Source organism: Cetorhinus maximus, chromosome 24 (assembly GCF_964194155.1).
Source record: "Cetorhinus maximus chromosome 24, sCetMax3.hap1.1, whole genome shotgun sequence".
NCBI lineage: Eukaryota > Metazoa > Chordata > Chondrichthyes > Lamniformes > Cetorhinidae > Cetorhinus > Cetorhinus maximus.
Genome location: NC_135902.1, coordinates 24,484,940 through 24,511,878, shown reverse-complemented (window position 1 = coordinate 24,511,878; position 26,939 = coordinate 24,484,940). Strand labels below are relative to the sequence as shown.

The 26,939-nt window shown below is 45.8% G+C and overlaps 1 protein-coding gene across 1 annotated transcript in view; it reads left to right on the top strand.

Moving 5' to 3' along the window:
- Window positions 1-2,641: 2,641 nt before the first annotated feature.
- The window catches only part of pik3r5 (phosphoinositide-3-kinase, regulatory subunit 5), a 104,361-nt gene continuing 80,063 nt past the window's right edge, over window positions 2,642-26,939 (top strand). The window contains exon 1 of the mRNA XM_078570880.1: window positions 2,642-2,762. The gene's annotated coding sequence lies outside the window, so the exon portion shown is untranslated. The remainder of the gene's footprint in view (window positions 2,763-26,939) is intronic.

Sequence of the window (26,939 nt, the reverse complement as noted above, 5' to 3'; positions counted from 1 at the left end):
ATGGGGCAATTTGATGTCCCTGCAGGTGCTCCTTCCCCTCAAGGAGTCAGGCCAGGGCCCTTGGGCACCTGAAGGGAGGAGTAGCAGCAGCTGGACACCTCTGGGTCATCCACTCAGGAATCTCAGAGGCCATCCTCTCCCTCCGAGTGCCCTTTGCCTGTGAGCCCCTCAACCTCATCCTCTGTCACCGTAGAGGGAGCAGCTGGCCCACAAGTGATTCTGGAGGGAAACGTGTGTGTGTGTGTGTGTGTGTGTGTGTGTGTGTGTGGCAGGGCCTTTTGGAGCCTCGTGCAAGCTCTCTCCCACGCATACAGATCCATCACATTTCACACTCACCTCAATGTCCTGAGCATTTTCAGTGCTGCCTGCTGGGGTTCACTTTCAGTTAGCCATCTGAGCCTGACCGGCATCTCCACCCACCCAATGATCACACCCCATGCAGCACCTGATCTCACCCACCACGACTGTCGTTTCACTTTCGATTTGGACAGCATCGTCTGGATTCGCTTTTTTGTCAGCTCCCCCATCTATTCCCCTCCCCCAGTCACCCATTTTCTCCCCCCCCATCACAGTTGACTCCCCCAGCATCACCTTCCACCTCCCCTCTGTTACCTACCAGCCACAACCCTTTTCATTCGGGGATGTCCAGGTGAACGTGCAGGTTCTCTTCTTTCACGAAAATCCCACCCCCATCCACATTCACCTCCCTGACCACCTCCTCCCACCCCCAGGGTCCGTGTCTGCCTCCAGGTCACCACCAACTACCCTCACTGTCCCTTCTATCGCAACCATTGAACCCTCACCCTCCCACCCTACTGCCTCACTCTGCCCTTGGTCATTCTCATCCCTCCTCCATACCACACCCACCCTCAGTTCACTCCCCAGGAAGCAGACATGGATCTATCTGACCCCTCTGGTGCACATTCACCTGCACATCCTCCCCTCTGCACCCCTCCCCACCTTCGCACCCGTTCCTGCCTTTGCACTCCTTTCCCCCCCCGGAACCCCTTCGCCCTTCACCCCCTGGAACCCCTTCCCCCACCCCCTCAAATCCTCCCAACCTGCCCAGACTCCCCGCCACTTACTTCCTCCCCCTTTCTGACTCCTTCCCTCACCCTTACCTCTTCCGCCACCCTTAGTCCCTCCTTCCTCCCAACTCCTTCCTCCAGCCTTACCTCTTCCTCCAGCCTCACTTCTTCCTCCACCCTTATTCCCTCCACTCTCCACCCCTTCCTCCCCTGGAACCCCCTCCCCTTTCTGCATGCCTTCTTCCCCCTGGACACACTTCCATCTCCGCACCACTTCCTCCCCCCAGACACCCTCCCCTCTCCACACCCCTTCTTCCCCCCCGGACACCCTCTCCTCTCTGCACCCCTTCCTTCCCCTGGACACCCTCCCCTCTCTGCACTCCTTACCCTCTCCGCACTTCTTCCCTTACAGCTTCTACCCCACTTATACCCACCTGCCTAGTTGCTGTCTTCTCCCCCATTACCCCCTCCTTCTCCCGTTCTCCCTTCCCCCTCCCAACCTTCCATCTGATACCTTTATTTCCCCCTCTCCCAACCTCACCCCTCCTGATGCCTTCATTACCCCCCCAACCTCACCCTTCCTGACACCTTCATCCCCCCACCCACCCCACCACCTTATCCCCCTTTGACACCTACATTCCCCCTTCCCAACTTCACCCACTGACACCTCTTCCTCTCCCAGTTGATCCTAGACCTTCCTCTTCCACCCCCTTGACCATCATCCATTGTGAACATCAATGGTGACTTTCCAACTTCCGTGAGCTGCTTTGCAGCAGAGCCATGTCCATGAGAATCCACCCAGCATGCCACCGACGTTCCTCCAGTGTGCCATTGCTGTCAGGTTCGCAGATGATCATGAACTGATTTCACGCCATCAGGAAATCGATCGCGCCATGCTGTCCGCTCACGCCACCGAATACGCCCGACGCCGGCAGGCACGGAAAATCCCGGCTAATGGGTTCTAAGATGGCTGATAAGTCTAATGCGCGATCTGCAGACTCTGTCACATGGGATCTGTTGCAACCGAATTCTGAGTAGAGCAGTTGCTTTGGGAGACTGGTGTCAGGCATACAAATGTCCTGTCCAGCGGAGTTGTTTTAGAGTGATTAGTGCCTTGGTGCTGAGCATGTTGGCTTGGGAGAGAACGCTGCTGTAGGTCTGCCTTTCTTGCCACCAGATTTGGAGGACCTTGTGAGGGCACCGCTGATGAATAATAGTGCCTCTGTTAAAAGCCTGGTCTAATAAATTCTTTAGTTATGAGTTTTTGTATGAAGAGGTACTTTCAAAGTATAGTGAAAAATTTTCAACCACAGGTTTGATTTCACAAGATATTCACAACAACATTCCACATCATGTGAACTAAAACACTCAATGCAAAAATGGATTCACACCACATAAAAAGCAAGTATAAACTGATTGGATTAGGACTGTAAACTCCGCTCCTCTTTCCCCGTTGGTTAGAAGCCTCCACCCTCTATTTCCTGTAAATGAGGCTATATATGTTCTCAGTTCCTGTTTGTTCTAACTGCATACGTATCAGACAAACTTACAAAACTTGGATCTCATTGTGCCAGCTTATTTTTTTTATTCAATATCATCTTAATCTAGGATGTGGTTAAACTCCAGCCCATTGGGTCTGTACAACTGTGTGAAACTACCCTGTAGTCAAGAAAAGCATTAGAGGGAACTGACCGAGTGGGAATGGGAAGTCTCCTAATGTCTTCAAGGTTTCAGGTAAGTTTGGCGTATTGCTTCTTTTCAGTTTCTTGCCATTGTGAACCATTCAAATATAGAATAATGACAATTTGTTGGGGTGGGGGGGGTGAGGTGGGGGTTGCAGAAATGTATTCAACCAGCTGCAATCAGGTGCAATAAATAGCACTTTCTATTCACCATAGTATACTACTAATCTCTAATTATATGTAAAAGCGCCATTTGAACACATCACTGAAATAACTTTCTTGAAAATTCAATTGAAAGTTAAAAGGCATTGTGCTATAAACACTATTATTTCAGGTTAGGTTAAATTAAATCTTAAAATATTTAGCCCTTAAAATATTAATGTTGTTGCTTAATGTGGCACCTTGAAGCACAGTTTTAGATTTGCAACACCAAGCAATATAAAATAGGCTCAGACAAAAGAGCGGGGGAAAGTGGTGTGCTGTATTAGCAAACTACTTTCATTACCCCAGGTTCTATATGATAATGCAGTCTGGGCTGAAGGGATGAGAATATCATCTCTCTGCCTACAATAATTCTAATTGGTCCAGTTATGTGAGGAAGTCCAATTTAAGACTTATAGGTATGAAGGGTCGGTGTGTTGGAAACTGCTCTTTTTTTTAAATGCAGTTATAATGCCACTACTCCTAGCAGTAGTAGCCCATGAATTTATAGCACCAAGCTACCTACAATTCACCACTAAGTGACACACAAAATTTGGCAGCCATAGAGAGGATTATGCTTGCATTATAAAAGGCACATGATGACCTGTTGGAGGGTATTTTTCCTAGATAGGCATGTTGGGTGGAATTTTACGGTCTTTTGAATGGCTCACTGCATTTTACGGCCCTGCCCCCATAAAATTCCTCCTGTCATGTGTGCCCTGCCTGATCCCTGGCTCACTGTCTGCTGATGCTTCATCCTGAGCCATTGTAGTCATTGGTGGTTTGTCATTGCCTTCCACTCAGGGGCAGGGTGAGGAGGCAGGTCCCAATTCTATGTCAGCCAGAACAGGAATCGAATCTGCACTGTTGACATTATTCTGAACCACACACTAGCCATCTAGCTAATGGATGAGACAGTGACATAGTAATAATGTCACTGGACTAATAATCCGGAGACCCAGGCTAATGCTCTGGGGATACGGGTTCAAATCCTACCGCAGCAACTAGTGGAATTTAAATTCAATTTCCTCTAATAAAACCTGGAATTAAAAGTTAGAATCAGTAATGGCGACCATGAAACTGTCATGTTGTAAAAACCCACCTGGTTCACCAATGTCCTTTAGGGAAGGAAATCTGCTGTCCTTACCTGGTCTGGCCTACATGTGATTCCAGATCCACAGCAATGTGGTTAACTCTTAAAATGCCCTCTGAAATGACCTAGCAAGGGCTAGTCCAAGGGCTATTAGGGATGGGTAATAAATGCTGGCCTTGCCAGCGATGCCCACATCACATGAAAGAATGAAAAAAAAATAGATCAATATGGAGGCACATAATTTGGGCAGAGCAGAAAAGCATGAAATTTCTGTCCAACATGTACTGTACCTGACTGGGAATTAGTTGACCTTAACATCAGGTTTATAAAGTCTTGAGGAGGAGAGGGGCCACATTCATTCTCCACACTGACATCCCTCATCTTGTGAACAAATCAAATTACACTAAAAACAGAAATTGAAGAAAATGTTTAAATCCCGCACAAATACAAATTAACCTCATTATACATTCAAACTTAGGTGGAAAACACTCCTGTTATACCAGAAAGCAAACAGGAAAGCTCTGTTCTGCCCATTTAAATAGCTCTGGTTATCAATTGTAAATGATTTTGAAATTAATTTTGTAAAAGAAGCTAATGGTTATAGGCAGGGGAGTTTGCAAACTGATGATCGATTGCATCAAATTTCAAGACCATGATTCCAATATATCATCCCTACTAATTGGAAAAATATTCTCCACTTAAAACATCACTGTAGAAATGTATTTTATAGATTATCTATGAAAGCAACGTTGTGTTCTGTTTGAAAGCTGAAGTTAGTCATTACTTGAATGGTTGACATGTTTCTGCACAGGTAGAGATAATTTGGAAAGAATACTGAGGGTTATCCCTATTCTGGCCAACAGAGACCATAGCAGTGAGATACAAGTTCAGAGGGAGTCTTTTTTGACGATGAATATAGTTGAAGCTAAATTATGCAACAGAATTAGACTGAGAAATAAAAAGGTAGGTCAGAGAGGCTGTTGAAGATTTTGTCCAATGAACAAATTTGGTAGTGTATAGCAAAAGTTGCAATTAGGTCATGATACAGGATCTGCCAGTTAGATAATTATCATATAAAACTGCAGACCCATGTAAATTAAGTATACAAATACGAATGAAAACAATGGTGCAGGTGTAAGTTTTCATGTGCGTGTGACCAGAGACAATTTGAGTCACCTCATTTTGTTTCTAATGTGCACTACAGTGGCTAAGGACAAAATGCTTTAATACATGATTTTATACAGCGTGAGTAAAGAGAAAACAGTTGCTTTAAGTTGAAAAACAAATCAATGTGCTGTTAAATGTTGATATAGGGAACAAAGGCATGCTATCTGTGTCAGCCATGGCTCAGCTGGTAGCACTATCACCTCCAGTTTACAAGATTGTGAGTTCAATCCCACTCAAGAGACTTCTATATAGATATTACAGTGCCGCACTTAGTGGGTGCCACGTTGTTGGGAAGGCCTTCTTTTGGATAAGATATTAAACCAAGGTCCCATTGCTTTCTCAGATAGACATGAATGTTTCCATGGAGCTATTTCAAAGAGTAGGGGGGCTATTCCTGGTGTCCCAGCCAATATTCATCCCTCAATCCACATCACTGAAACATATTAGCTGGTCATTACTGTTTGTGGGAGCTTGCTGTGCACAAATTGGCTCCCACATTTCCCATGTTATAACAGTGATTACACTTCAAAAGTATTTAATTGGCTGTAAAGTACTTTGGGAAGTCCTGAGGTAGTCAAAGGTGCTATTTAAGTAAGACAGGCTCAAGCCTATCTTTCTTAATTTCTTTATGACTTAACAATGTAGTAAAAGACTTTTAAAGTTCTGCCAGAGGAATCTTATGGTGCCAGCGCTAACATCTTTGATTGAAGATCAAGCTGGTGCTAATCTGGTTTTGAGCTCCACCATCCCCTCTACCTCCAGTCACAACATAGATGTCCTTTATTCTGATTACCAATAAAGCAATTGGGAATTCATTATAGTGGGAGTGGTGGTGTGAGTGGCTCATGCTGCTCTACCTCACATTGTTAGGATTCCTGCTCTCCTGCCAATGCACTTCATGGTGCCCAGAAGCCAGCTGGGCCAGACTTCCCAGCAGAAGCAGAGGTGCTGCATTCTGCTACTGAGCCCACTCAGGTAATTGACCATGAGCCTCATCAGTGCTTTAGTGTAAGCATTAGCAGCCTGTCACTCTGATGCTGCAGCTAGTGGGAAATGAATCTCACAGGAGTGGTACAATAAGGTCAAAGAGTTCAAGTTAAGTGAAGTCAATGGAACTCAAAATCAGAGATGTAAAATGGGCTTTTGATTCATGATTGCCCATTTCACCTTATGGCACAAAACTAAAATTACCCACTGTCCTTTTCATTTGATGTTGGGGAACTGTTTCTATCTCCGACAGACTGAAAGAAGCCATTTGGCCTGTCATACCCGTAGTGGGTGCGAACTCAGCAAAGCCAGGTAGGCAGTGGTATTGTATATTTTATAACTCCGAGTTATGCAGAGATGACATACTAGTTTCTATGTGTGTAGAAACTTTATTTATAATAACTTTTTTAAAATGTCTGCTCCATGTTTACAGCTCTAGCTTTCAGCAGCTTCTACAATTTGCTTACTTTTCTCTGAGTTCATATTAATCAAGCACAGTGTGCATCAGTAGTAAACAGACTCACATAATGAAACACAGAACTATTGAACACGACAAGTGGGATGGAAGTTCTTTCTTAGAGGGTAGGTGGACTTGTTCTGAATGGAGCAATGGCCAGTGAGCTTCTGGTAAACAGTCTGCAGGCTGATGTTTCTACATTGTGTGGTCACCGTATTTCTCCTTCATCGTGTGGGGGAAATACTTCTTCCACCTGTGGTCAAAAGTAGCTCTCCTCATTGTATGACAAAGTTATTGTTGTGACTGTAATCTCTGTTTCCCAGCAGCCAATCTGTGCAGTGTTGCCCCTTGCCAAAAATAATCTTAAACTGCAGCAAGATGCATCACAGCAGTTACCTGGAATGTGCTGCTAATAGTCAAAGAGCAGCTGGACATCAAGAGAGTAAAACCCTTTGTGGTTCACAAAGGTGACAAGCCCTCTTGTTTCTGGCTCCTAGCATCCATGGAGAACACAAAATCATTAACCTTTGAAAATAGGGCATCCAAGGCCTGCTTGATGCAGGTATACACTGCAGCCTGACTGATTTTCCAGATATGTCCAGCTTCAGGCTGAAATGACCCTGATGGATAGGATCCAGAGCTGTGGCTACTTGAACCACCATTTGAAAAGCAGCGACAGTTGTGTCTATGGGTTGCAGGTCCTGTTGATGTTATGACAATGTTGCATATTTGTGACTGCATCTTGTGTGAATCTCAATCTTCTCTTCCACTAATTTCACTGAGGTTCAGCCTGATCCCATAAGCAGAGCAAGGCTTTCTGCAAGCAGCCCTCCTCCTTCCGGTCTTCCTTTGCAGAGCCAGTTGCTATATCTTGAAGCTATAGGTAGCTTGGATATTGATGCAGCAACTGCCTGGGCCTATGCAATGTGACACCTTGGGAGTTACTTGAGTAGGTGGCTGAATCATGGAATCATGGAATGGTTACAGCACTGAAAGAGGCCATTTGACCTGTCATATTCATGCTGACTTTCTTCAAGAGCAATTTACTTAGGGCCACACCGTAATTAATGACTTCATCCTGAACGATAGCTCCATCATCTGTGTGAGCTCATGCCCTTCCCCTGATTCTGAACATTCCTTCATTGCATTTTTGAGAATAGATCATTAGACAGGTTGGCAAATTGCCGTTGGATTTGGTTCGCCACCAAGGGGAATCCAGACAAGACAGATTTGTAGGTTAAGGCCCAAGGTGTTCAAAGCCTCAGACAAAGCAGGCATGACGAGATTTATTCCTGATTTTAGAACCTTGACTAAGGGGGGCTCTGTAGTGATGGTGCTCTCCATGGTGATCTACCAGCTTGATCAGACACTCATACAAAGATATGAATTATGGATGTCTTTGTAGATGTCCCTGTGTGTGCAGGTTGTTTGGTACACTGAACTACTGACACCGAACTAACCAATTATGTTTGTAGGCAGGTGCTTTGTATTTCAAATTTTTGGGCTCAGCAGCTAAAGGATACCTTAATCTGGCCTCCCAGATGAGAAAGAAACATGCTGGGCTATGCAAAGTTGCCAATGGAGGTCTATTCGCATTTGGCACAATTGAATAGTATTGGCTTACAAGGCATGTTAGTAGCATTTGACTGTAAACTTAGTGCAGCGTCTGGGAGGGAGCATGTTTAGGGCACTGGCAACTGTTTATCTGCTTTACAAATGTAGAAACCTCTTCAGCAAGTTACCTTTCCTCCAGTTTCATGTGAACTTTCTCTTCCTCACACCTGTTCTGTGCTCCAACCTGTAATCCTTCTTGCACCTCAATAACTAACCTGGTGGAATTTGTGTTGGTGTTTGTCACTGTAGGGGGTGGGTTAGCAGCGGCGTCTCATTGGCTGTCCCTCAATTAGAGGATGATATCTATTGGGTGTCATGAGTTTCAGCCAAGGGTCTCCATGTGACTTAACAGGCTCATTCTTGACCCACAGGATGTCCCATGAGGTAGCGGGACCTGGAGTGTAGGATTTGCTTTCTTTTCTTTCCTTTGCTGCTGCTCTGCCTCAAAAGATACTGTGACTCAAAGTGTAATGCAGTTAATGAACAAGTTGTTGCCTTTCTAAATGATTGGTAGCAAGTTCCTCCCAGTCATTAATGTCAATGCTGCTGCACTTCAAGGAGACCTGCAGGGTGTCCTTAAAGCGTTTTCTTTGTCCTCCCCTGGAACCTTGAATATTTGAGAGTTGAGAAAACAGGACCTGTTTTTGGGGACAGCTTTTGGCCACCCACACTGTGTCCAGTCCATCGAAGTTGATTTTGTAGGAGTTTTACCTGAATGTTGTGGAGCATTCAGCATTTGTTCGACAGTCCTCCCTTTGAATCTGCAGGGTGTGGCAGAGGTGTTGCAGATGGAATTTCTCTAGCACTCTAATGTGTCACTGATACACAGTCCAGGTCTCATTGCAGTACAGGAGTGTGAAGATGACAACTGCTCTGTACATCAGGATATCTTGATCTGTTAAATCGGGTTCTGACATGTCCACTGAAGGCAGCTCCTCTGAGGAGGAAGGGAGGGATAGAATAAGGAGGAGGCCAGGAGTGGACAATCAGCCTCCAGGGGAGCCACCTTTGGGAGGACAGGCGCAGGCACAAGGGGTGCAGGGCCAAGAGGTTGTCCAAGGTGGAAGGGGCCGCAGAGGACGCCACTATCCTGCTGCCAGGGAATACAGGCGGAGAAGCAGCTACCTCAATATGACTGAGGTGCAGTGCCAAAGGAGGCTCCGACTGTCAAGGGAGACAGTCAACTACATCTGTCCGATGATTGGCCCTGAGATTTCCCCTAACTGTGTGAGCGGACACCCCATGCCAGTGGCTCTGAAGGTCACAGTTGCCCTCAACTTCTATGCCTCTGGCTCCTTCCAGGGTTCGGTGGGTGATCTTTGCGGTGTCTCCCAATCAGCTGTCCACACTTGTATCAAGCAGGTTACAGACGCTCTGTTCAGACATGCATTGACCTTCATCCACTTCCGCTGAGACCAGGCAAGTCAGGCACAGCGAGCCAGAGGCTTCGCGACCATTGCTGGCTTCCCCCGCGTCCAGGGTGCAATAGACTGTACACATGCGGCCATCAAGGCGCCAGCAGGTGAGCCCGGTGCCTTCGTCAACAGGAAGGGCTCCCACTCCATGAATGTGCAGATAGTGTGTGATCACAGGATGCAGATTCTACAAGTCTGTGCAAGGTACCCAGACAGCTCCCACGACGCCTACATCCTCAGACACTCCCAGGTGCCGGGGCTCTTCAGTGTTCCGGCTCGGCTGGATGGATGGCTGCTGGGTGACAAGGGTTATCCCCTCAGAAGGTGGCTCATGACGCCTCTCCGCCATCCAAGAACAGAGGCTGAGCAGCGTTACAATAGGAGCCACGCCTCCACAAGGGCTATGATGGAGAGAGCCTTTGGTCTTCTCAAGATACGCTTCCGATGCCTGGACCGCTCAGGGGGCGCATTCCAGTACCCCCCCAGATTGCGTCTTGGTGATACTGGTTGCTGCTGCGCTCTCCACAATCTTGTGCTGGAAAGGGGGGACGCAGTGGACGATGAAGACGTTGATGCAGTGGATGCGGCTGCACACGATGAGTCCAGCACTGATTCTGAGGATGAGGAAACACGGGGGAATGATAAGGGGCTAAACGCTGACCTGGCATGACACCAAGGAGGCAGGGACACCTGGGAGGCTTTAATCCAACGAACCTTCAGCTAGCTCCACACAAATGGATCAGGAGGACCAGCCTTGCCTGGCGCTTCCATACTCGGCACTTAAGTGCTACATCGGATGGTTAACAGTGACGTTGAGTGTCTTGGGCTACAGGAAGATATAGACGGGACAGTCAAATGGGCAGATAAGTGGCAGATGGAATTTAACCCTGAAAAGTGTGAGGTGATACATCTTGGAAGGAGTAATTTGACAAGGAAGTATTCAATGAACGGCATGACATTAGGAAGTCCTGAGGAACAAAGGGACCTTGGCGTGTGTGTCCATAGATCTCTGAAGGCGGAGGGGCATGTTAGTGGGGTGGTGAAAAAGGCATATGGGACACTTGCTTTTATCAATCGAGGCATAGATTACAAAAGTAGGAAGGTCATGTTGGAGTTGTATAGAACCTTGGTGGGGCCACAGCTGGAGTACTGTGTGCAGTTCTGGTCACCACATTATAGGAAGGATGTGATTGCATTGGAGGGGGTGCAGAGGAGATTCACCAGGATGTTGCCTGGGATGAAACATTTAAGTTATGAAGAGAGGTTGGATAGACTTGGGTTGTTTTCGTTGGAGCAGAGAAGACTGAGGGGCGACCTGATCGAGGTGTATAAGATTATGAGGGGCATGGACAGGGTGGATAGAGAGCAGCTGTTCCCCTTAGTTGAAGGGTCAGTCACAAGGGGACACAAGTTCAAGGTGAGGGGCAGGAGGTTTAGGGGGGATGTGAGGAAAAACATTTTTACCCAGAGGGTGGTGACGGTCTGGAATGTGCTGCCTGGGAGGGTGGTGGATGCGGGTTGCCTCACAACCTTTAAAAAGTACCTGGATGAACACTTGGCACATCATAACTTTCAAAGCTATGGGCCAAGTGCTGGTAAATGGGATTAGGTAGGTAGGTCAGGTGTTTCTCACATGTCGGTGCAGACTCGATGGGCCGAAGGGCCTCTTCTGCACTGTGTGATTCTGTGATCTGCCACTTCATCAGCTGCAACTAAGGGTTTTGGACATAAACCTCAATGTCCACTCAAACACTCATGACATGTCTGTAAAGCATACAAATGCAGCACAAAGGAGCCACCTCAGCCATGGTAACACATCTGGATTTAATTTTCTCCGTCATATAGTCGCACAAAATGAAAGCAAAATGTTCTTCAACCATAAACAAATAACAATTCCCTAATCTCGGGCCAACACAAAAGCACCAGTGGGAAACCCATGGTGTGCCTAAGGTGCCTTATGCTAACATTTATGGGTGCTACGTCTTGGTGTCGCCCCCATCGCTCGGAGTGGCTTCTGAGACAGTTTGCTGACTCTGCTGTCCTGCTGGCCTCGATGACCTTGGCGGAAGTCCTCTGGCCCGTGGAGCCTGTGCTGGCCCCGCCTGGGAGGGATCTGCCAGTTCCACAGCTGGCATCTCCCCAGTCGTCGCAGCCTCACCCGATGAAACGGTCACTGGGAGAGGGGCGGAGCAGCTGGTGCCCACATCCGGAGCACCGTGAGAGGAGCCCGCAGATACGACAGGCAGTTGCTGCGCCAACATGAGGTCGCCCCGGACCTCCCTGCTTACCATCGATGGAAGCTTGAAGCCCACACCACCTCCCACATTGGCAATGACCAGCTGTGGCCACTGGTGCTGTGAGGGTTTGCAGGTCCGAGCGTAACCCCAGGAGAAGCTGCTTGTTCTCCTGGAAGCCCCTCTCCATGAGATTTGCCACTCTCTCCATGGAGGAAGCATGACACTCTGACATGAGGCTCATGGCATCACTCATGCTCTGCGTGGACTCCTCCACCACGGACACCAAGTGAAGCATACACTCATGCAACACTCCCAGATGCTCCTGCACACCCGGCCACATTTCCTGTAGCTGCTGCATGGCGGACGACTCCAGAGGCTCATCATCACGGCCCGACTCAGCATGTGTCTGGTCCCCTGCAGTCCTCCGGCTGCTGGCTCCATCGGCACTTTCTGTCTCTGCCAGCTCCTCCAGCGATTGTGAAGTGCCCTCTCCACTGTGCCCTGGGACACTAGCCGATGTTGCAATTCCCACCGATGTGCTAGTATCTGCGCTGGTGCCTGCCTCACAGATATAGTGTGACGCAGGTGACAATTGAGGCCCCTCAGGTGTGAGAGGGGGCACCTGCAATCAATCCTGGTCGACGGGCTTTGATGATGTTGAAAATAACAAGGACAGTGGAGCAGTTAGCGTCCACACAGTGACACACTTCATCCCTTTCCCCCGGGCTCGTTATGCACTCAACCTACCAGAACCTACGGAGAGGAATATTGGTGGGGTGACAAATAGTCAGGAGGAGACCCAAACGTTACAGATGGATACAGACGGGCTGGTCAGATGGCCTAAGGAATGCCAGTTGGAATGTTATGTGGATAAATGTGAGGTGATGCACATGGGCAGGAGAAACAAGGGAATACACGAGGAATGGTAGGACCGTGGAAAGTAAGGAGGATCAGAGGGACCTTGCTGGGCATGTCGATAGGCCCGTTAAAGTAGTACCGTTAGGCGTTTAAGAATGTAAATGCCATACTTGCCTTTATTAGCCGAGGAATAGAATATTGGAACAGGGAGGTCATGTTGCAAGTGCAGAAAATGCTGCTGAGGTAGCAGCTATAGTTCTGTGTGCAGTTGTGATCTGCGCTTCATGGGAGGGATGTGATTGGAGTGGAGAGAGTGCAGAGGTCGCTAACCAGGATGCATGCTGGGCTGGAGAGTTGGAGTTATGAGAAGACATAGCATAGACTGGGGATATTTCCCCTGGAGCAGAGGAGATTGAGGGGTGACATTATTGAGTTTTATAACATTATGAGGGACATAGATAGGGTCGACAGAAAGGAACTTTTCCCCTTGGCGGAGGGATGGGTAACCTGGTGGCATTGATTTAAGGTAAGCGGCATGAGGTTTACAGGTGAGGTGATGAGGAACTTTTGCACACAGTAATGTGGGATGCACAGCCTGAAAGGGTGGTGGACACAGAAACCCTCCTAAGATGTAATAAGTATTTGGATGTGCAGTAGCGATGCCATGGTGTACAAGGCCATGGGGATAATGGTCAGAAATGGGATAAGGCGACTTTGGAAGGTGCTTGACATGCGCATCTTCGAAGGGCCGAGGGACCTTTGTCTGTGACCCACACGTCTGGCTCTATCAGTCTGTGAATGAGCAGTGTTGCTACAATAATGATTCAAACAATCATCAGTGCTATGGATGGTGGGAAGACAGAGCAGATGCCACTGTTGACCTCAAATAGCTGGCTCCACCCCAGCCTCACCGACACCTGTAGACCTGGGCGCATTGCACCTCTCAAGCTCCAGGGTCTTCTGCTTGAATCGGCTCAAAATCATCAGCTGGGCCTGGCCGCCTCCAGTCCTCGAACGCTCACTGGCATTGTGAGCATTCTTCTCCTGAAAAACAGAGAAGACCATTCATTGCGGATAATCGCACATGGACTCTGCACACGCACGCTGCACCCCGACCACAGTGGCCCATATCAGGCCTCCAGTGCCTCCTCTCCATGTTACTGCTGATCAGTCACACAAAGATAGTACACCTGCTCTCAAACAACCCCCCCTCCCCCCCTCAGTGGCCACCTTGGACACATTCTGTATCCATCACTTTAAGAAACACACGGTCTTAGCTCCCATGGCAAGGAGGTGCAACTAGGTGCAGTGTCGAGGGCAGCAGATGGCTCTTGGCAACGAGAGCTTGGGGCTCCCCTTCCACAATCTCTTCACCATGAAGAGGACATGTGTTGGCGTTCTGAGTATGCGCTTAGCTGCATCTTCTGCAGGTTGCCCCAGGACTAGTCATGTGTGACTAAGAGCAACACATGGTGCAGGGAGAACCCATCTCCTCATGAACCACTCAGGCTGAAGTAAGCATGCTTGCCCACCCAGCGTACGAGAAATGCCCAACATGATTCAATGCAGTCACGACAGTAAGACTTAGAGGGGGGGGCGGGCCTCAAAGGTTAAGACTACCTGCTGGGTTAAATGCCCAATGCATCTGGTACTCACCCTTCCAGAGCGCAACAAATCGTTGAAGTGCTTACGGCACTGGATACGTCGCGGGAGCTCACCACCTCCACCACCTCCTCCCAGGCACGGTTGGTCCTGTGGGGGGGGGTCTCCTTCTCCCACCCTGGGGAACCAGCGGCACCCGCCGTGCTGCCACATCCTCGAGGAGGGCAGCAAGGCAGTCATCAGAAAAACGAGGGGTACACTGGCCCCCCGCTGGCCTAGCCTGCAGCCTGGCCTGCTCCTGTGGAGGACCCTGCAGCCTGCCCTGCTCCTGTGGCAGACCCTGCAGCCTGGCCCTGCTCCTGTGGCAGACCCTGCAGCCTGGCCCTGCTCCTGTGGCAGACCCTGCAGCCTGCCCTGCTCCTGGGACAGACCCTGCAGCCTGGCCCTGCTCCTGGGACAGACCCTGCGGCCTGGCCCTGCTCCTGTGGCAGACCCTGCAGCCTGCCCTGCTCCTGTGGCAGACCCTGCGGCCTGGCCTGCTCCTGTGGCAGACCCTGCAGCCTGGCCCTGCTCCTGTGACAGACCCTGCAGCCTGGTCTGCTCCTGTGCCTTTCCCTCCAGAGTGCCCTGCTGAACAGACCCCCTGCGGTTGGATCTCCAGGTGGCCATTGCGAACAGCTTACAGGAGGCTGCCAGGCCTTCCTTTAAACAGGCTGCCGGGTTGCCATTGGACCCAGTGGTCTGCACATGCCCGCTGCCACCCGCACACTCCCGCTATCCACTGGAGTTGGAAATGCGCTGAGCGGGCCTTAATTGGCCCGCCCGCGCAAAATGGCGGTGCGGCCGTGGTCGCGGGTGCCGATCGGGCCCGTGTCCGCTCCTGCTCCGCCCGCCCGCCAAATGGAAAATTTTGGCCATACACACACTTGGAGGGCCCCCACACCCAAATACAGATTACAAAGTGAGGAAGGATAGGTTCATCAAATTAGAGTCATAAGTAAAAGGAATATATAGTCAGTGGCTCGGTAACTCTGCTGGTCAGATGATCCTTCGGTGGTCCTGATGCTTTGATTTAAAGTTGTTGCCTGTTAAATTGATTGTTCCTCTGGAGACAGTGGTGTTGAGCAGAATTTCAGTTTTAAAAGGTCTCTGGTTGCAGTAGATATGCCTCTGGTTGGTCTCAATCAGCAAACAGGGCTCACAGTTTACCAGGAAGGCTGGAGAGAAAGGGAGAGAGAGGGAAACAGCAAAGCTCAACAGTTTCAATTGCTTGTCCTCAGTTCGTCAGCATTGCAGAATCAACTCTCAACAAAATGTGTCTTTTCGAACGCACAAAAGAGGTTTACTGGTCATCTGACTTGCTCTCTCCACTGTTGGAGAGACTCATGTTTGCAAAGTTACCTTAGCCATTGTCTCATGGACCAAGTGATTAGACTTAAAGTCCCATCTCCAACAGTTGAATCTCAGTTGCTTGTCTTAATGCCTTGTTAATGACAGGGGCTTATTGTCTCTGGTGGGGCCTTCACAGACCCAGTGTCCCCATTCCAATGAAGTGGAATGTGCAGTGCATAGTGATGCAAATTCGGGCAGCCATTTTTTGGCTGTGATTTCCGGTCATCCTTTTGAGCCTGTTCTTAAAGTCTGTTCTTCAAAGTTTAATTCCAAATTTCCAGCCAATGGATTAATAATCACTATTTGAAACAAGCACATCTTCATAACAATTCCTCATACTTTTTATGGACTCTAATTTGACCAACCTGTCCTTCCCTATTTATAATTTGTATTTGTGTGTATGTGAAAGTCGAAGTGTATTTTACTATTTTGCTTAGATGGGTTTAAATATAATAAAGCTAACCTCTTTCTTTGTTAAATTCAAGAAAACCTGCCCTAATATTTTTTTTGAGGTTACAGCACCTAAACAGCTACATACTCACTGAATTGGCAAGTATATAATTTCGAACTAAAAAACTTACTGCAATTAAATGAGGAAAGGGAAAAGCGGGGATGGCCATTCGGCCCGGCTGGATGCCTGGTTGTAACAATATTAAATCCTGTTTACCTGATTGCAATTTTGGGTAAGAAGCTACACAATCTAAATAACAAAAGTGCATAGTTCTTAGAATGTATTATATCCTTGAAAAAGGAAGTCACTTCATAACTTCCTCTTGGAACAAGGGTCACTTCTCCTTTCCAACTAGCAGGAGTATTCAACAGGCTCTGCAGTGTACAAATGCAGAAGTCGGTTTTTGTGCAAAACTAAGATCATAACTAATTCAATTTGTTGTTTTATTTTAACAAGTTGTGCTTATAATAATTTGGGAGAGTTTTGACATGTTGTTGTCACCAGGAGAGAGAGCCATTTTTGGTGTTCAATCATCTTGCACATGACAACAAAGCCTTGATTTAAATCACACCTTTAATGGAGGAAAAAGTTCCATGGTGCTTCACAGAAGCTTAATTAGCCAGCAAGTCAATCGAGTTATCTAGAGAGGTGATCAAATCTTTGGTCAAGAACAAAGAAAAGTACAGCACAGGAACAGGCCCTTCAGCCCTCCAAGCCTGCGCCGATCATATTGCCTGTCAACTAAAACATTTTGCACTTCCGGGGTCCATATCCCTCTATTCCCATCCTATTCATGTGCTCGTCAAGCTGCCTTTTAAACACCACTATCGTACCTGCTTCCACCACCTCCTCTGGCAGTGAATTCCAGACACTCACTACCCTCTGCGTAAAAAACTTGCCCCGCACATCTCCTCTATAGTTTTCTCCTCTCACCTTAAATCTATATCCCCTAGTAATTGACTCTTCCACCCTGGGAAAAAGCTTCTGACTATCTACTCTGCCCATGCCACTCATAATTTTGTAAACTTCTATCATGTCGCCCCTCAATCTCCGACGCTCTAGTGAGAACAATCCGAGTTTCTCCAATCTCTCCTCATAGCTAATAACCTCCAGACCAGGCAGCATCCTGGTAAACCTCCTCTGCACCCTCTCCAACGCCTCCATATCCTTCTGGTAATGTAGCGACCAGAATTGCACGCAATATTCCAAGTGTGGCCTAACCAAGGTTCTACACAGCTGCAGCATGACTTCCCAGCTTTTATACTCAATACCCCTGCCAATGAAGGCAAGCATGCCATATGCCTTCCTGACTACCTTATCCACCTGCGTTGCCACTTTCAGTGACCTGTGGACCTGTACACCCAGATCCCTCTGCCCATCAATGCACTTAAGAATTCTGCCATTTACCTTATAATTCCTGCCTGTATTAGACCTTCCAAAATGCATTACCTCGCATTTGTCCGGATTAAATTCCATCTGCCATTTCTCCACTCAAGTCTCCAAACGATCTATATCCCGTTGTATCCTTTGACAATCCTCTTCACTATCTGCAACCCCTCCAACCTTAGTGTCATCTTCAAACTTACTAATTAGCCCAGTTACATTTTCCTCCAAATCATTTATGTATACTACAAACAGCAAAGGTCCCAGCACTGATCCCTGCGGAACTCCACTAGTCGCAGCTCTCCATTCAGAAAAGCACCCTTCCACTGCTACCCTCTGTCTTCTATGACCAAGTCAATTCTGTATCCATCTTGCCAGTTCACCTCTGATCCCGTGCGACTTTACCTTCTGTACCAGTCTGCCATGAGGGACCTTGTCAAAGGCCATACTGAAATCCATGTATATAACATCCACTGTCCTTACATCGTTGATCATCTTTGTCACTTCCTCAAAAAGCTCGATCAAGTTTGTGAGACACGACCTCCCCTTCACAAAACCATGCTGCCTCTCACTAATACGCTCATTTACTTCCAAATGGTAGTAAATCCTGTCACGAAGAATCTTCTCCAATAATTTCCCTACCACTGATGTAAGGCTCACCAAGGAAGTGAGTCTTGAGGAGGGTCTTGAATAGGGTTGAATAGGCTTTAAAGGAGATTGTATCAAGCAGTATGTCCCTTCCGCTGTTCGCAATGGGCAAGGTATGGATCATACCTAAACAAAAACAGAATTACCTGGAAAAACTCAGCAGGTCTGGCAGCATTGGCGGAGATCTTCTCCGCCGATGCTGCCAGACCTGCTGAATTTTTCCAGGTAATTCTCTTTTTGTTTTGGATTTCCAGCATCCGCAGTAGTTTTTTGTTTTTATGGATCATACCTAACCAGCCCATGCTTGCAAATCTCAAAACACAGTGTCCAACATTAGATGTGATTCCACGATTGGACAACATTTGCTAAATAATCCTCAGTGTGCTAAAAATTATGCTGACAACCAATTTAAGATTGCCTGTCAGGCTCATAGTGTTGCACATTTGTGTGTACTGGGAGCTACATATATTAATACTCAAGGCCCTGTTCTTTGCAGACAGAAAGAACATGTACACACATTGCATCTGTTTCAGCTAAACAAAATAAGTGACAGCCATTCACTGGTTAATTCCCCATAGCAATGTCTTGACCAATCAGAGTCAAGCTTCCTGGATTAAATTTCAAACATTGCTTGGCAGTTAACTGTCAGCCACAATCAAGTGGTGCATTCTCCATGGCAACATCTCTACCAATCAGAGTCTACTTGCCAACCAATCAGCACTATCTTCTCATACAGTATAAATATGTTATTTCCCCTGACGTTGGTATTCTCTTGTGAATTGTTCTGATGAGTGCAAGATGAAAAGCTTCGACTATTTTTTCAGCAATAAGGGAGAAGACAGACATGGAAGAGTTAGCAGAGGGGCCTAGGCAGCTGAAAGCACAGCAACTAAAGTGAGATGAAGGGGAGGATAATCAGAGGAATGGAGAGTTCTGGTGGGGAAGGGGTATAGTTGGTCACAGCAGGTTGAATATAGAAAGGATAAAGCCATAAAAAATGAAACGTGAGAATGAGGATTTTAAATTGGAGGTATTGGAGGATCAAGAGCCAATGACATTAGGGGGAAGGGTGAGTGGAATTTGGTATGGGCTAAAATATGGGCAGTAGGGTTTGGGATAAAGTGAAATTTGCCTGGTACAATGGATGAGATCAGCCTGAAGTAGATTAGAAACACTGAATAGGAGCAGGAAGGGTAGCTATTGCTGGGGATGACTGGCTAGGTAAGAGGGCAAGTCCATTGGCTGAACAATGATTGAAAGACATTGGTGGATGGTCCACGTCAAAAATGGAGGAGGATGAGGAGGGAAACTGCAACACATTTACAGAGAATATCATTAGTGACTTTGATTACAGCTCTTTCAGTGTTGGAGAGATTCAAGCATGGTGGTACAGGGATGGGCATGGATTTGGGAGGTGTCAACACGTTCAAGGACTTTGGAGAAAAAAAAGGGTGTGAGATGGGGCAATAATTTTCATGGATGATGGTGTTAACAGTTGATTTTATAAGGAAGCTGGTGATGACAAGAGTTTTAAAGGAGGGGAAGGAAATGGTACTTGAGGAAAGTAAGGAGTTTACCGTGTCACTCAGCATGGGGGCCATAAAGAGAAGTGGGTGGTGAGTCATTTAATGGGAATGGACTAGATAAGGCATCAGGGAAAATATGGGAGAAAGTAGAGAAAGACTCGCGCAGTGGAAAGTCTGGGGCAGGTTTTGCCTGGTGGGGAAGAGGAAGTGGGGGGTGGACAGGAAAGGCAGCTGAATGACTTGGCTCAATCTTAGTGACAATGAAATCCATTAACTCAAAATACTCAGTATGGATGCAAGAGTGGAGAGAGCTTAGGATAAGGGTTTAAAAGAATTGTTCCTCACAGAGAAGAGAGTCAGGAGTTATTTTAGGTTGTCAGTATAATCGTGGAGCAGTAATAGTTTTGGCAGGAGGAAGGGAGATCCAATGGTGCTTGATGTGATCCACCCACATCTGGTGATGGATAACTCAACTGATTTGGTACAAGATACACACAAGCCTGTGTCTCTTAGACTTGAGGAAGTGAAGATAGCAGGAAGAATGTTCAATATGGGAGAGAACAAGAGATTGATTCAGGAAAATTTTTTTGTAGGTGATGGAGAGGTTGAGCAGATTGACAGCTGTAGAAGTGGCATGGCCATAGGAAAGCTGGAGTTGGGAATTGAGAATTCAAAAGTGCCATGGGGGATAGTTTTTCCAGAAGCGGTCACTGAAGGAAGTAGAGATGGAAAGGGGTTACGGGATGTGGGGAGCAGGAGATAGAAGGAATTGGTCAGAGATGGTCTTATCTGTGATAGAAAGCATGGGAGTAGTCAGGCATGTGAGATGGCAGTATCATAATATCAAGGTAATGGCTATGTTTGTGGCTTAACAGAGTTTACATGAAGTGAGAGGTTAATGGAGGAACAAGCCATTTTAATGCTGAATCATTAATATCCTCACCCCGCCCCTCGGATATTCTTGAATGCATCTGGACTAATCTATCCTGCCCGATTTTCAAGTACACATCCAGTCAGGGCAGATATAAGCCATGTCATCCAAATCCAGGTCAAAAAAATATTATGGGATCCTCTTTAGTGACTGATGCAGTATATGTCAGGCATTCTGCTCCTGTTGGGCGCCCAGACAGGGAAGTTTCCCCTTAAGCCTCCATTTCCTTGTCTTATCAATTTCTTATACTTCCTGATTTTTGCTTCAGCTTTGTTTTCTTAAAATATTTACGAAGTTCTGGCAATTAAATGCATTGCAGTGACACTACACAGTGTAAATCACAGGTACACAAAGATCCTCCAGTACAACGAGACCTAATTCATGGGATGCTCCAGAATTCCACCAAAGAGCCCTATTCCACTTTTTCACTATTTTGTGAAGTTGATGTTTTGGTATTTTGTTTTAATCTGTTACTTATATTCCCTCACACCTATCCAGGGCTGCCTTTCCTGCCCAGAGACCTCACTCTGGGCAATGCCGCCCCCCACCCCCCGCAGACGGCTGCAGAGCGTGGGCTTCTTTGAAGCTGGCAGCCTTCCTATGTAGTGGGGGCCACCCTGCCACTGGTAGCCCCCACTTAATGACCCCTATTTGGGGCCTTAATTTTTTAAATCAGCTGCCTGCTTCATGGAGGTGGCCAGCAGATCCACACCCCAGCCTGCCTGCCACCCGCTACCGGGAATCTTCACTGGTGACAGGATGGCATCAGGGAGCTGCTTCTACTTGGTTCTTCACTATTTTACCAGCCCTCTGCCTCCATTTTCACCACCTGGGGGGCCAGTGAAATTCAGGCCTTTGTTGTTGTAGATCTAACACGACCCCGGGATTTTCCATTCCCGCCCACAGTGGGAATTGTCATGGGCAGGACAGAAAATTTGATGGATCAGCCTAAAGTCTGTTGACTTTGTGCAGGAATTTCCGGTCCCTTGGCAGGCGGGACCGGCGATTTGCATCTGAATTGGAGGAAACTGGAGAAATTAAGCCAAGAAAACCAACAACAAATTATTACCAAACTTGAGCAGTTTGTTATGGTGCATTCACAAGTTTACAGTCAGTGCAAAGTTTCGACAATGTTGCCTTGACTTTGAATGCAAATTGTGTGTCAAAACCTGAAATTACTCCAAAAGGAAGTAGACTAAAATTGCATCCATTAGGGAGTGTCACTCCACTTCACTCCAGTGTCAGGTCAAACTCTGCTCTGAATTCAGGCTGAATTTACTCTTTTACTATAGCAGTGAATGTAGCCTTAGTTAAACTCCAGCGATTGAGGAACTGCTGTTCATTCAAACTGTCTTTTTATTATGTCATATTGATTTTTTTTCATGATTTGTCTCCATGCTGTGGTAATAACACAAGACTTTATAGATGTGCCAGGATCTTTCTCACAGAGAAAATGAAATGAGAATTACCATCCTTCATAAAATGTTTCACAGTTCTGTGGGGAGACTTGTACTCCAGTACAGTATGAGGGGTATGGTTTGTGAAAATTTGAATCAACTTACAGCAGTGTTATACACATTTTACAGTCTCAGATTGTTGTAGTAGATAGGTCTGTGCAAGAATGTGGTTAGAATGCATAATTCTGAAAGTATTTTTATGGATTATTATCTTATTGCCTGATTAAATATTCAAGTTGGACAAAAGTATGATTTGTAACAAAGCATCTTTTACACGTTTACTGACTTCCTTGTCTAGCATGTTCCTGTGAACTTACTTATATTAACTCGCTGATTAATGACTGTTTGAAATGAGCACTTAAAATGACTTAGAATGTTCCTGCATGAACTTTGCTGGTCAGAATTTTCACTATCAACGGAATTAGTGAAATAGAAAACTCCCTTAGCATGATTTGAATTGTAGAATTCACTCTCTCATTACTTTTCATTCTGTTTAACGTTTTGCTCAGAGTAAGTGCTTTGCCTTGGTATCATTATGATTAATCTTTATTACATCCTCTCCAAGACCGATATATCATTCCAGAAGTATGATGCCCAAAACTAAGTGCAATACTTCAGATGGGGTCTGACCAAAGCTTTGTGCAATTGAATTATGACTTCCTTCACTTTTTTCTCAAGGGAATTGGAATACAGCCAAAATTTCAATTATTCTTTTTGAATATGTTTTGTATCTGTGCATGAGCTTTTATGCACATATACACCTAAATCTCTATGCTCCATTACTGTCCCTAATCTCTCATCATTAAGAATGTGTTGTGATTTGTTTTCTTCCATCTAAAGACAATGATCTGAAATTTCCCCTCAGTGTACTTCTCCTGCAAAGATTTGCCAACTCACTTCATCCACTCTTGTCCTTTTGTAATTTCTAGCTTCCATTGATACAATTTACTGTGACTCCTAATTCACTGTAATCTGTAAAGATGGATATATAATTCTTCATTCCTTCCTCTAAATCAGTGTTGTATTGTTTGATGAAGTACAGATTGTTAGCAAATACCATGTCACATCCGCCAATCTTCATGATTGCTGCCAGTTGTACATTCCAGCCCATGTTCTCCATTCCTTTGACGCTATATTATTAGTTACTCCTCATTTCTCTGCTTCACCATCAATGTCCAGTCCTTCAGTCAATGTTTTAAAACTCAGTCCAAGAACCACTTCATCTTGTTACTTGTCTTCCCCTTCAAAGCCTTTTAAAAACCTCTTTGACCCACCTTTTGACCTTGCCCTTCATCAACTGTTCATCCTACGTACCTGGAGTACTGTGTACAGTTTTGATCCCCATACTTAAGAAAGGATATACTGACATTGGAGGCAGTTCAAAAAAGATTCACTAAGCTGATTCCTGGGATGAAGGGGTTGACTTATCAAGAACGGCTAACCAGGTTAGGCCTTTATTCATTAAAATTTAGAAGAATGAGGCATGTCTTATTGAAATGTACAAGATTCTGAGGGGGCTTGACAGGGTAGATGTTGAGAAGATGTTTCCACTAGTGGGGTAATCTCGAAATAGGGGACATAGTCACAGAATAAGTGGGCACTTATTTAAAATTGAGATGTGAAGGAATTTCTTCTCTCAGAAGGTAGTGAATGTCTGGAATTCTCAACGTCATACAGTTGTGGAGGCTAGATCACTGAAAGTATTTAAAGAGGAGGTAGATAGATTTTTGAAACAAAGGGGAGCTGAGGGCTATGAGGAACTGGCATGAAAGAGGAGCTGAGGCCTGGGGCAGATCAGCCATGATCTTATTGAATGGCGGGGCAGGCTTGAGGGGCTGAATGGCCTACTCCTGCTCCTATTTCTTATATTCTTATGTTCTTATGCATTCTCTTTACTCTCTTGTAAAGCAGTCAGAGATATTTTTTTGTATGAGGTACTAGAAAGATGCAAATTGTTGTTGGAAAAAGTGTTTTAAAAAGGTTGGGAAGTAACCATTAGCATTATAATCATTTAAAACTTTTCACACTTCCTGTCACATGATATGAAACAGCACAAGAGTGGTTCAGTAGCTTGGTAGTACCACTACATCACAGATGCCAATCTTCAGCCAATTCGATTGACTCCGTGCGATATCAAGAAGAGGCTGAGTGCACTAGATACAACAAAGGCTTTTTTTTAAGCCTTGACCAAATTCCAGCTGTGGTGACTTTTGCTCTAGAACTACCTATGCCTCTAGCCAAGCTGTTTCAGTACAGTTACAACACTGGCACCGATATGAAAATTGCACAGGGGCATATGTCCTATAAATCCAACCTGGCCAATTACCACTCAATCAGTCTATTAAATCATTGTTGATCTGTGACCTAACTCCATATACTCACCTTTTCCAATATCTCTTGTTACCTTCGGTTATAATAAATCTGTTTGTCTCAGATTTAAATTAACATTTGACTCAGCATCAACTGCCTGAGGCTAAATCACACTGTTCACAACCTTGGTAACAAACATGGACAAAAGAGCTGAACTCAAGTGGTGAGGTAAGAGTGACTTTCCTTGATGTCAAAGCAGCATTTAACCATGCATGGCACCCAAGGAGCTCTAGTAAAATTTAAGTTAATGGGAATCAGGATGAAGCTCTCCACTGAGTGGAGTCTTACCCAACACAAAAGAAGATGGTTGTGGTTGTTGGAGGTCGACAAGGACATCATTGCAGGAGTTCCTCAGAGCAGTGTCTCAGGCTAAACCATCTCCAGCTGCTTCATAAATTACTTCTCCTCCAATATAAAGTCAGAGCTGGGATGTTTCCTAAAGATTGTATAGCATCCAGTTCCATTCTCAGATACTGAAGCAGTCTGTGCCTGCATACAGGGAAGACCTTGTCAATATTAAGGCTTGGACTTCAATGACAGTTAATAGTTGTGCCACATAATTGTCAGTCAATGACCATTTGCATCAAAAGAGAGTCTAACCACCTTCCCTTGACAGTGACAACATTATCGTTTCTGAAAGCCCCACTATCAACATTCTTGAGCCACAACTGTCCAGAAACATAACAGGGCCAGCCACATAAATCCTATGGCTACAAGAACAAATCAGAGACCAGAATTTGTTTGGTGAGTAACTCAACTCTGAACTTCTCAAAGCCTTTCTATCATCAACAAAACAGGTAAGATAAAATACACTCCAATTGCCTGGGCGAGTGCAGCTCAAACAACATTCAGGAATTTTGATACCATCCAGGATAGAGCAGCTGACTGGATTGACACCCCATCCACAATATTAAACATTAACTCCTTCACCACCGACACACAGTGGCTGCAGTGTGTGTGCCATTTACAAGATGCACTGCAGCAACTCGCCAAAGCTTTTTTTTTGTAAAAATATACTTTATTCATAAAATATCTTCAATCACATTCCAAACCATTTCAAAAACAACATTACAAGGGTACAATCCAGGTTAAACTTTTACAAAATGTATCACCAGGTGCATCAGTACAAACAATATTACAATCATTTACAGCCTTTCATTTTGATCTGTACAGCCCGAGGGGCTCTAAACAGTTCCCAGTCTCTCGGTGCGCTGTGGTAGAAAGGTCTTAGACAGCGACCCTTCCCCATTGTGCCTTTGCGGCAGCTGCCCCAAGCTTTAGTGCGTCCCTCAGCACGTAGTCCTGGACTTTGGATTGTGCCAGTCCGCAACAATCGGTCGGGGACAACTCTTTGTGCTGGAAGACCAACAAGTTTCGGGCAGACCAAAGCACGTCTTTCACCGAGTTGATGATCCTCCAGCTGCAGTTGATGTTTGTCTCGGTGTGTGTCCCTGGGAACAGCCCGTAGAGCACAGAGTCCTGTGTCACAGAACTGCAACTCGCCAAAGCTTCTTTGATAGCACCTTACAAACTGCAATCCCCACAACCTAGAAAGACAATTGGCAGCAGATGCCTGGGAACACCACCACCTCAAAGTCATATTACCTGACTTGGAAAAATATCACCATTCCTTCATCGCTTATGGATCAAAATCCTGGAACACCCTCCCTAAAAATACTATCGGAATACCTGCACCACACAGATGGCAGCAGTTTAAGAAGGCAGCTCATCACCACCTTCTCAAGTGTAATTAAGGATGGGCAAGAAATACTGGCCATCAAGATACCCACGCCTCATAAATAAATAAATAAGAGCAATTTTTGTTAGTATATTGGTGTCACTAGACACAATAAGGAAAGATAAACTTTTCAATAGCCAAGTTGGAAGACAAACTAAAATTATAATTTCATGTAAGAATTTTTAAAATGGCAACTTTGTGTGTATTCGGGGCTATCTCACATCTTTGACATGTAGCCGCCAATCATAAGCCATTGTAGTTTTGCTGTTTGCAGCTTCAAATGCTAACTTTGAATGTTTAACACAAAGACCGCATGGAGGAAATAGACTTTAGTCATTTTGAGGAAATTAGTACATATCCTCCAAACATAGGACAAACCAATTTGTCATGACTGTGGTAATGGCAAGCAACATCTGCCAATGAGTCAATTGATTACCAAACAGTGTCATGTGGGATGACTTTTACCTATGAATGTTTACTGCTCTCCCCTAATTGGAACCATTTAAACATCCAGTCGTGTTAAAAATATAATGGCAAGCTGGATTTAAAGCACCAGCTCCCTTTGAATATCATTGTTTATACATTTAGTATAAGAAATATGAATGAGCCTAGTCATTCAGTATTGATTCACTCCTTTTGGCAAAATGCACATACAAGTAAAATATAGAAGCTGTATCTGAAGAAGAATGAGAATTTATTGCC